Here is a 12,509-nt window from a genome sequence, read left to right as displayed (position 1 = left end):
AGTGAATTCATATTTGTGGGCTCATCTACAAAGACTCTCATCCAATAGGTCTGGAGAGGCATCCAGGACTATGCATTTTTAGCCAACTCCCTAGTAATGCGATGAGAGTGGCTTAAGAATCAGACTGTACAAAACACTACTATTCTACATAGTCAGTGCCCATCCCAACTTTAACCCAACACTCAGGGACATCTAGAGCAAATAAATATATGTTTGCTTTGCCAATTCAAATAAGAAACCAGGATAAGAACATTACTATTAGTGTAGATACTTCTCCTTTTCCCTGGGGGGGTGGTGGTGGGGATTCTTCTAACCTAGGAGTCTACAGAGGAGAGCTTTTTCCAGAACAAAGGATAATCTGCCTCAAAGTTAATTCCCATTTCTTCCTAGAAGGCAGAGATTGCTGGTAACTTTTTTTTTTCTGTGTTACTTTTTTAATTTAATTTTTCCTTGGTAATACCATATCTTTTTAAGTTAATTTTTATTGGAGTATAGTTGCTTTACAATGTTGTGTTAGTTTCTGCTGTACAGCAAAGTGAATCAGTTTATACATATACATATATGCCCTCTTTTTCAGATTTCCTTCCCATTTAGGTCACCACAGAGTACTGAGTAACTTTTAAGTAGTTTTTTTTTTTTAACTTTCAAAAAACACTAAAACTTAGTCTATATTCTGTTATAAGTATAATTGCAGGTCCTAGCCCTAGACGACTTTCCTCATTTCCCAAAAGCACCTGAAATTTCCACATCCCTTAACAAAAAGGGTAAACTATTTTTACACCAAAATAATGGGAAATGGAAAGATAAAATAAAAACGATTGCTTTTAATGATAAAAATTATTTATATCATTATTTCTGTTTTTCTATTTATTTTTCTGTTAAAATATTAATATTAGGCTAAATTTAATTTCTGCCTTTTCCATTTATAACTACCCAGGAAAGCTCTTTCTTCTCTTATTTGATGTCTAAAACTAATATTGCATTAGCAGTTTGATAAGGAAACTTTGATTCAGAATTGGCCTCTTAATATCTGAGAATTGTAAAAGTTAGGCAATGACAAAGCAAAATATAAATATCGACTGGGGCACACTATTGAGACTGCAGTCTTTGGGCCCTGCAGAGGTTCTCAGAGAGTACCTGTCTATCTCTGTTCATCCAAGCCCTTTGAATTTGGGACAGGCATTGGCAGGCTCATGCTAAATCACTGATTTCATATTCAAAAATTCTCAAGTATCTCCAAACGTTGGAAGTAGAGCAAACCATCTCTTGAATTCAAATCTTTTCCAGATACTACACCATTTATTTTCTCTTTTTCACAGCCAAACTTCTTGGAAGGATGGTCCTTGGTTGATGTCTCTCATTATGGCTACCTATTTAGTCTTCAACTCAGTTCAGCCTTGTCTCCAGCCAACCATTGCTTTGAAACTCCTCTTGCTAAGGGCACCAGTGTTACCAAATCCAATGGTTACCTGTCTAGATATGTCTAATTTGACCTCTCAGCAACATTCAATACAGGTTACTGTTCCCTTCTCTGACTGATAACCATATTCTCTTGTTTTCCTCCAACTTTATGGTTTTTCTTTACCACATTCGTATTAATTGGCATCTCCTCCTCTGCTTGCTTGGCCTCCTCTGAATGCTGGAATTCTCTGGCCCTCTGCATGTCTCTATCTACATTCTCCCCAGGTGAGTTCATTCAGTCTTATAATTAAAATACTATCTATAGCCAAATTAATCTAAAATGTACATCTCTAGCTCTAACCTCTCGCCTGTATTACAACCTAATGTATTCAACCTGCTAGATAAAGCTCTTGATCCCCTCAAATATTATACTTCCATGTCTTCTCTCAGTGCGATATCCCCATTTTTTCAAACTCTAAGCTCATTCTCACCTCAGGGTTTTCACACTTTATTTTCTCTGTCTAAGACCACCTCACCACCACATCTTCACACAGTGAGCTCCTTCTCATCATTTAGATCTCGGTTCAATTGTTACTTCCTCCAAGAGACCTCTTGGTCACCCTAAAGTGGACCTCAGACATCCCACATCACCCTGTTTTGTCTCTGTTTAGAACGTGTAGTGACTTGAAATCTTGTTCATTTGTTTATGATTTATTTACTCCCCACGCCCGCTAGATTGTAAGATCCGTGAAGGCTGTAACCAGTGTTTAGGTTAGTCCCTGGCAGATAACAGGGGCATAATAAATATTAAGTTATACATTTTAGGATGATATATAAATCATGTATTAGAGTCAAAGCCATAGAATGTTGACAATGATTGAGTTCTTCAGAATTTCTTTTATTTTGCTTGTAGTAGTGGGTTCTGGTTAAGCCCTACCTGAAACTCAGAAATGTCTGAAGGACTGTAATATTGATAATTTGTGGGTGAGAAGCTTCTTGGTGTCTGCTTTATTATTTGCATTAACTGAAGATGTCTTTAAGAAGGAAGTTTGTGAGAAAATCCAAAGAATTCAGGAGCATCTATGAAATGGAAGTAAAGATGAGAAAGAGAGAAAAACTATTTGTATGTCAGTCAAATCCCAAGTACTAGGGACCAATTCTATATAGAAGCAAGTTGCCAGAAGAAGCAAACAGAGCCATTTAAAAAATAAATTTGGTAAACTAAAAAGACACAAGCAATGTTGGTTCAATAACCAGGTAGAAAAGTGAGACATTATATTGGGAAAAGGACATCCTCAGCATCTCTGTACACCTGTGACTCCAGTGCAGCATGTCGAATAGGTGATGCTGATCCCTGTGACCTCTGGGGGGTTTGCAGCTTTGGGAGACCTTGGAAACCGTCCTGTGGGAAGAAAGTTGGAGTTCTCACTTCTTGGCTCTGCTTCATTAGGATTAGCTCTTGTCTCAGGCCACCATGTTTGCAAATGGCTGTAGCAGAACCAGACACTATATCCTCTCTTATCTACACCCAATGGGAAGCCAGTAAAAGTTTCTTGCTAAAAATCCTAAGAAAAATTCTCAGTCTATCCCATCAACTCTGACTCATCACCATGGTGAGAGGGGAGGTGCTCTAATAATGAGCTGAGTCCGGGGTCCTCCACTTTTAGAGGTCAGGACTGGGCTCCCCCTAAACTAAAATTGAAAATGGTAAGATGACTGTTGCCCAGAAAGTTGAAGTGATTTCCTTTGATTCATTCATCAGCACTTATTGAGTACCTACCATGTTCTTGGTACTCTCCTAGGTGCTGATGATTCCATGCTGAACAAAGCACACAAACCTCCTTCAATTGTAGCAAAATGCCTAAGATGTCAAAGCCACTTAATTATTTTATGGCACTATCTTGGGTAACCTCCTCATTATCTGGAAATGGGGAATGTGCCCAGGGTAACTCTTCTCCACATCACAGTAGAGAGGAATCATTTAGCAGGTCAATTCTCCTCAGTTGTAAGTTTTGCATGATGTGACTCCCCAGCTACCAAAAGCTACAATCACCCAGAGCAACCATCACCTTTCCCCTGAACTCAGAGGTCGTCAGCTGCTGAAACTGTCTTCACCCAATATCCAAGCATATGCATGGATGGGAGGAAGCTGTGAGGGCAGAAACATGGATGATGGGGTCATGGCTTCCTCTAAACACTGGAGAAACTTCACCCGTGCCCTCCTGATGGGGAGCATTCACTCCATTTTAATATAATGTTATTCTCTACAGTTATTCTATTTTCAGGCTAGTGGAAGAGTGAGGCCTCAGAAGAAAGAATGCTGATGGGGGTTTGGGTAAGGGAAAGAGAGCTAATAAACATTTTTTTTCCCAAGGCAATATGAAAACACCCACATTAAGGATAAGTAGCTTGCATGAGAAAACTCAAAGTCAAAATGAAATATGAATTATTGATTTTTAGTAAATCAGGAACATTCTACTTTTACCCCCACCCCATGCTCTCTAATTTTGGTGGTAATTCAACAGTCTCTTTCATGTCCAGAAGTCTGTCCTTCAAACACCACCTGACATTTTCATTTTACCTTTCTTTCTCATTCTCATTCTTGTTCTATCCTTTCTTATTTTCTCTCTTTCTCTCTCATCCTCTCTCCCCCTTCCATTCTCATTTCTCTCATTCTCTTGCTCCCCCTCTTTTCCATTCTTTTTGCTTGAGAGTGTATCCTAGCAACAGCTATTTCAATTAAAAAGGATGGGAAGGGCCATCAGTGTTGCCAAGGTTACCAGTATTTCCTGCTGTCACTGGAGGAAGTAACTTGTGCATCGATCACAATGGAATCAGGTGCTTTGGCACCTTTCTGCTCTTTCTCCTCAACATCCAGAGATAACGAGAGTTCTCCACATCAAAAAGTTTTACCAAATTTCTCACAGGGTCATGGATGTTATCATTTAGTGAGAAATTACTCTATGGCCCAGATGTTTATAGAAAAGTTTGGGGAAATATAAAATGGCAATAATAACAATAATTAGATTTTGACAACATTTAAGAGGGCAACAATTCTATTCATTTGATATACTGTCAGATTTCCAATAACAATAGATAACAATTTTGTTTGCCAGCAGAGCCATACTGTGACAATGCCTCAATATCAGATACTTTTGCTTTTTTTGGGGGGGGGGCGGATTAAGCCATTTTATTGAGGGGCTTCGGGGAAGGGTGGAAGGGCTGGGAGGACAATGAGACCAGGCGTCCTTCCCCCGGCAGGGATTTCCCCAGCTTCATAGTTGCTGAAAAGATACTTTTGCTTTTAAAAATATAATAACCATACTACTTTGTACCTATATACCATCATTTAGGTGCTATATCCAATTTTTTTAAATGACAATATTTTTAAAAATTTCCCCAATTACCCTTAACATCATAAAAACGTTTTAAATTTATTCATCAGACTCTTTTCTGTTCATCATAAAAATAGTCATTAGTGTCCAGAAATGAACTCAAAGACTGTCTGATATCAGGCCTAGAGCACAAACATGGGGCCCAGGAGATCTAAGAGCAGCCTCCATGTGTGGCCCCAGTTCTGAACTCATACTCCCCAGACTAGTCAGGTTAAAATATTTACAATTTTCCTACATCATAGCTCCTTACATCAGCATACTCTCTCACAAAATCCTTATACTTTCTTATTTTATTCCCACAATGGCTCTGTAAGGATGCACTCTCCCCATTTCATAGATGGTCAAACTAAAAACCAGGGACTTTAATGACTTAAGTGGCAGAGGCCCTGGCACCAGATCTTTTGACTCCTTTTCATTCCTAACTCATTGCACAGCACTTTCCTTCTACCATCTGCTGATGAACTAGTGTCCATGCATGTTTTTTCCCCCTACTTCTTTACCAGATCCCCCTGGAAGCGTTTCCTGAATAACGGACTTGCACATTAATCCTCCTCTGGGGTCGACTTCTGGAGAACCTGACCTAAGTAAGGTTACAACTCCTATCAGGTGCTCTTTCTCCATGGTTCAGCTCTCACTATTTTCTTCCCTCCACCCTTCATGCCTGGGGCTGGTAACGATTCCCACTGTTGCTAGTCCTGGGGTAATTCAACAATCTTGGTGGTGCCCTTAACCCTATTCACACTCTTTTTAGGTCTTTAACTGAAGTCTCATGAGATAACCTTAGTTAGTTGTTGTTTAATGCAGATAACATAACTTATAAAGCCTACTAACTGATCTCCCCAATTTCCCTTTCACCCTTCCCTCCCTTCAATCCATTCTCCATGGAACATCTGGAGTGATGTTTTAAAAATCTTAATTAGATCACATCATTCCCTACTTAAAACCATCAGTGGATCCCCTCCATGAACAGATAATGTTCAAGCTCCCTGCCATCATGTAGGAGGTCTTTCATGCTTCAGCTGGTATCTTCAGCTTCATCTCTGACTACTTCCTTCCTAATATAATGCAGCAATAGCAAGCTACATGTAATTCCCAACACAGATCAGGCTGTAACTCACCTCTGTGCTTTGGTTCAATCATACTGCTCCCAAAGTGTGGCATGCTCTCTTCTCCTCCAAACATCACTAATTGATGCCTCCAGTTCAAGCAAGTGTCATTTCTCCAGGAAGGATGAGAGTTCCTGGAAGATGGGGATTACTCATTTGTTAATTTTATACCCTCAATTTCAGCCTGACACAGAATAGAATGTGTGTCGAATAAATGGCCATTCAAGGGGTGAAGTTACTACTATACTAAACAACCTTGAAAAGCCCTCAGTTATTACTGGAGATGTCTTTGAAAAGTGAACCAATAATGTTAATAATCGCCATTTATTTTTGCCAACTCTGCACCAGACACAATACTTATTTAACATATGTTATTATTAACTTTCAAAACAAATATAAGGTATTATTATTTTTTTTAATATGAGAAAAATTAAGCTCAGAAAGATGAGAAATGACCCTTAGGTCACACAGAGAATAAGGGATAGATTTGGGATTTGAGTCCTTCCATGTCAATCTTCATTCCAAGGACTGTGCTCTCTCCTTTACAGAAGAGCATGTGTGTCATAATGTAAAGTAGAATAGCGCCTATGGCCTCACATGGGCAAAGCCCTTAACCACTTCCATTCCCAGCCTCCTGGTCAACATGAAGAAGAGGAACACTTGTTGGTTTCATCTACCCATGTTTATATTAATTTCACAGAGTTTCAGCAGCATAATCAATACTTTGTATGTGCATCTATTTCCAACCACTTTAGGAGGCATTTTGTTTGGAGACGTTTCATCTGAAGAGATACCAGAACTAGAGACAGTCAGATATTTACAGAGAATAAATAAATCCTTACTATATGCTCTATACAATAAAACACTCATGGAACATTACTTCCCTGCAAAAGCTACTACTACAGCTTGCATTCCTGTGAATATGTTTCACCAGTTCTCTTTAGGGCTCAGTAAGGCCCTGACCACATGCTGATCACACACACACACAGCCAGATTCAGACAATTAAAGTCATTATTTGTTTTTGTTACCCTCAAAACTTGATAACTAAATGGTAGCAGTAGTTAATGTAGCATTTTATAAGCAACAGTGAATTACCCATGGTTAGTGACTAACAATAAATTAGTATGGTTATACTCAACACACACAAAAAAATCCACAAGTGAGAGATCATGTCATAAGCATGAAAAAGAGAGTTTGAATCAGTTACACAAAATCACAGAATAGGCAACTCAGGAAAACAGATCTGCCTCTTTTTGAGTTTTGCCTGACTCCAGAGCTTGCTTTCAGAGTCTCTTCCACCACAGCACGATGTGGCCACCCCCATAGAAATAAGGCTCTCCTCTGCACACTGCCATTCCAATTAAGGGACCAACTTGTCCAGGTTCTGCCTAGGACTTTACTGGTTTTAATACTGAAAATTCCCGCATTGCAGGCTTCCAGTTATGGTAACCGTGGTGGGCAGAATAGTGGCTCCCAAAAGATGTCTGCATCCTAATCCCTGGAACCTTTGAATATGCTGCCTTACAAGGCAAGAGGGACTTTACAAATGTGAGTAAATTAAGGATCTTGAGATGGGAAGATTATCTTGGATTATCCAGGTGGCGCCTATCTAATCACATGGATCCTTTCCTAAAATCAAAGAACCTTTTCTGGCTACGGTCAGAGGGAGATGTGACTACAGAATAATGGTCACAGAAAAGCAGCATTTGCTGGCTTTGAAGGCAGAGCAAGGGGGCCTCTAGAAACTTAAAAAACTAATGAAATGGATTCTTTCTACACCTTCAAAAAGAAACACATCCTGGCTAACACTTTGATTTTAGCCCAATAATACCTATGTTGTAATTCTGATCCACAGAACTGTAAAGGTAACAAATGTTTTTGTTTCAAGCTATAAGTTTGTGGTAATTTGTTATGACAGCAATAAAAATCTAATACAGTAACTAGATCGTCCTGGTTTGCCCGGGACTGTCCTGGTTTTAAAACTAAAAACCCCACATCCTGGAAACCCCTTCATTCCTGAAAAAACAGGACAACTGGTCACTCTATCCCCATTTCTCCATTGATACCTAGGTACCCTTCAGCTGAAACTGGCTTCCCGAAAGATTCCCCAAGGCAGTGATTCTCAAACACTGGTGTTTGAATCAGGATCACCTGGGGGACTTAAAACAGAGTTTTGCCCTCCCCTCCATCCCTGGGTTTCTGATTCAGTATGTTAAAAATGGTGTCTGAGAGTTTGCATTTTTAACGTGTCCTCAGGATAGGCTGATGTGTCGGTCTGAGGACCATACTTTTAAACCACTGTCCTAAGACACAAAATCGTCTGGAAAACCATGAATAGAATTTCATTTCTTCACCCACATTCCAGGCATAGATAAAAATGGGATGGGTTTGTGGGCAGGTACCAGTTATTAAATCTCATCGGACACACAGCTCTGAAATCTCCTCCTTGATCTGCTAGAGCACTTGTGAAAACACTTCCACAGTGATGTAGTGGAAGGGGTTCTGATCCCATTCTTACCTTTAATAAACATTTGGACTGGGGCAAATTACCTACTATTTTGGCTCTCAGAATTGGAGCTAATGCATGTAAAGTACCTGGCATGACGTCTGGGATATGAGATACGCTCAATAAATGATAGCCGTGCAAGAAGCTAGGCCTTTCCAAAATATCACTCTCATACAGCTCATACAATCTGATAAGAATGTGGAAGGACAACTGGTCACTCTATCCCCATCTTCTTGCTTACCCCTCAAATGTTTATTGTAATTATAGCTGCTTTTACAATTTTGTTGTATTTTAATCTGTGTACTGGCTTATTTATGTTGTTGATCCTCAGTTGTTACTATACATTTGCCTTTCCAAGTGACATTTTCCCTTTCCTATATATTCTTACTTCTTTTCCATTTAGAGAAGACCCTTCAACATTTTTTTAAATGGTAGGTTTAGTATTGATAAATTTAAAAAATTTTTGCTTGTCTGAGAAGGTTTTTTTTCTCTCCTTCTATTTTAAATAATAATCTTGCTGGGTAGAGTATCCTAGGTTGCAGGTTTTTCTTTGTCAGCACTTTGAATATTTCATGCTACTCACTTCAGACCTGAAAAATTTCGGCAGAACAATCAGCTGATATCCTTATGGAGATTCCCTCATATATGCCTCTTTATTTTTCTATTGTTGCCTTTAGAATTCTCTCTTTAACTTTTGCTATTTTAATTATGATTTTTCTTGGTGTGGGTCTGTTTGGATTCATCTTGTTCAGGACTCTCTGTGCTTCCCATACCTGAATATCCATTTCCTTCTTCAGGTTTGAGAAGTTTTTAGCCGTAATTTCCTCAAATCTATTTTTTGATCCCTTTCTCTCTCTCTTCTCTTTCTGGAACTCTTACAATGCAAATGTTGGAATGCTTAATGTTATTGCAGAGATCTCTTAAATTGCTTTCATTTTTAAAAAATTTTTCTTTCTGCTGCTCTGATTGGGTGATTTCCATTATTCTATCTTCTAGATCACTTATGTGCTCTTCAGTATTACTTAGTGTACTTCCTAGTGTTTTGTTTTGTTGTTGTTGTTGTTGTTTGGCTGTGCTGTGGCTTGCGGGATCTTAGTTTCCAGACCAAGGATCAAACCCAGGCCCCTGCAGTGGAAGCACAGAGTCCTAGCCACTGGATCACCCGGGAATTACCTCTAGTGAGTTTTTAAATTTCAGCTATTGAATTATTCATTTCTTATTGGGTCCTTTTTATATTCTCCAGTTCCTTGTTAAAATGTTTACTGTTTAGATCAATTATTTACCCTAAGTCAGTTAACATTTTTACTACCAATTTTTGAATTCATTATTTGATACATTGTTTATTTGTTTCATTATTTTTTTTCAGGGGTTTTCTCTTGGTTTTTCAATTGAGAGTAGTTCTTCTGTCTTTTCATTTTGCTTAACTTTCTCTGCCTGTATGAATTTAAGTGAATCAGTTACCTATTGCAGTCTTGAAGGGGTGTTCTGGTGTGGGAGTGTCCCTATACAGACTGCATACGTACAAAGCCTTTGGTGGGAGAGCTGAATTTTACGTGGAGGCAAGTCACATCTTTCCTCAGGATGTACTTGGTAGTGGTGGGGATGGAGATGGGAGGCTTGAGCTGGCACAGGGTATTAGCCAAGATTCCTCTCTGCTCAGTGGCCATCACCACCCTGTCAGGAGTGGGGTCTGATCCCAAGTTGCTAGAGCAGAAACCCTGAGGGCTAAGCCTGAGTTGGCTTCATTCCCTTTAGGTGTGTGATTTTCATTCTCCCCACATCAGGACCTTAGCCCAGAGGAGGGGAGTGTTGAAACAAGTGAGGCCTGTGCATGGACAGAGGTCTGATGCACTGCCTATGTAGATGTCTGCAGCTCAGCCCATTCACAGCCTTGGGTGCAAGTCCCCTTTGTCCCCCACAGCTGATTACTGCTCCCTGCCTCCACTGCCCCTGACCTGTTATGGAAACACTTTGCAGGACTGGCAGGACCCATGTGGAGACTCAGCATGTGTCGGGAGGTTAGCTATGGTATAGTGGCTGCCCTCAGAGATCTGGGCAGCTTCTGAGGCACTGCTTAAGTGCCAACAATGGCTGCTGCCACCCAACCCAGGCTCCACCCCGGGACTGTCCCACTGTCAAGTCTTTTCCCTGGTCACACCCACCCCAGATCCAATGCCACACTGTGACATGGAATGAGTGGGGCCGGAGGATTTGCTCAGCTTGGGTTGTGGTGTGCAGTCACTAGAGAAGAACTCTCTCTGCCCTGCCTCAGGGGATAGCCAGTGTGTGTGCTACTCACACTGGAGTGCAGGCATTCCCAGCTCTTCTATTTGTCCCAGTTGTCCTCCAACCAGCCAACAGCATTTATCTCCTCTGTGTAGGACCCCAGGACTGGGACATCCAGTCTGCTGTGGCTTGACCCACTCACTCCCCAAGACGTGTGTCCACTTGTTTAATCTACCTTTCCCTAAGTCTGCTCCCAGGGGTACAGGTCCTGACCTGATGACTTTTCTTCCTTTCCTACCTGTTGATGTGTGTATTGTTTTTTTTTACAGCCATGGTTGTACAGGAGTCTATCTGCCAGTTTCCAGTGAGTTTTCAGTGAGAATTGCTCCACATGTAGACTATTTTTGATATGTTCATGGGGGGAGGTAAGCTCCATGTCCTCTTACTCTACCATCTTGATCTCCTCCTCCAACATCTCTTTTTCTAGAAGAGGAAACAGTTTTACTCCTAATCCTACCTTCTGGTTGAGGGGTGATGTTCCAATTAATGTGTTACCCTAGCCAAAGGGAGGTAAATAACCTAGACAAAACCCATCAGAAAATTTCTAGGGATTTTTCTAACTGAGACTTATGGGAAACAGCTCTTTTTCCTCACAGGCGTTGAAGCTTTAAAGATAAAATTCTGAGGCAGCTTATAGACATGGTTTCAGCCTCATGGGGTGAGCTGGTGTCAAAGAATGAAAAGAGAGAAGCAGAATTGCAGTATAGGGAGACAGAGACAGACAGAGACTTGAGGCCTTCATTTCCCTGGATGAACACCACTGGACCCACTCTTCTCCCACTATTGCCATAGTTTGCTTCTCTGAGATAAAAAGTTCCCCTATAATTTAAGATAGCTTGAGTTGCGCTTGAGTCTTTTCAACCAAGAGTTCTTACTGTTACATATTTCATGCTCTCATCTTAAATTTGGATGCTTCCCAATTCCTGTCTTTCTGGCTCTTGCCCGCAGACTCCTCAGACAGCCAGGCTTTATCTATATGCAGCTTTTCTTGATTCTCCCAATCTTAGGAAGGGGTATGGCATAGTCATTAGGACGTGAGCTTTAATGAGTCAGGTCTGTGGCTGAGCTCCAGCTCACTTCAGACTCACTGCCTGGCCTAAGCCAAGTTACTTAACCAAACTGAGTCTCAGTTCCTTCATTTGTAAGGAAATGGCAATAAGAGTGCTTAACCAAAAGTAAGTACAACCCTCTTAAACTGGCGTGTGTGTGTGTGTGTGTGTGTGTTAGATGATGAAAATAAGGCACTCAGCACTATGCCTAGCACACAGTCAGGCTTCAGTGGCAACCTTTACTATAACTCAGCATTCAGATGCTACCAGGGCTCCTTAACTTCCCTTACGCGTTTGCCTTCTGCTGCTGGCCAAATGGAATAAAATTGCTTCATTCTTTTTATTTTTCCCCTCATCACAGCCCCACTGACTGGCTTATCGGTCCATAAGCTATAAATGAAAAAAGGAACTATGTCCCCATGCAGATCTAAATAAACCTGAGGTATGTGACACCCAATGCTGATGCTGTGTACTTGAGATTCTGATGCTAATTGCAAGACATTGTGTCACTGCTCTGACTGACATGAGAAAGTGTGAGATTGGCTGCACACAGTTTTACAAGGTGATAGGTTTTTGGAACTGAAGTATGAAGCTGTTCTACTATTGGGAGTGTTGACAAGATAATATATGCAAAGCATTTGGTTTCCTTGGAAGACAGGTATGAGCAAAATACAAAGTAGGATTATTTATTGATTATCTGTGGGAAGGAGAAATGGAGAAGCAGAGAGACATACTTCTCTTTTGGCATCTTTTACATTCTGCCTT

The sequence above is a fragment of the Delphinapterus leucas genome, chromosome 4 (genome assembly GCF_059928025.1).
Source record: "Delphinapterus leucas isolate spDelLeu-1000000601 "Yukka" chromosome 4, BTC_Dleu_Yukka2, whole genome shotgun sequence".
Taxonomy (NCBI): domain Eukaryota; kingdom Metazoa; phylum Chordata; class Mammalia; order Artiodactyla; family Monodontidae; genus Delphinapterus; species Delphinapterus leucas.
This window is presented reverse-complemented; position numbering follows the sequence as displayed.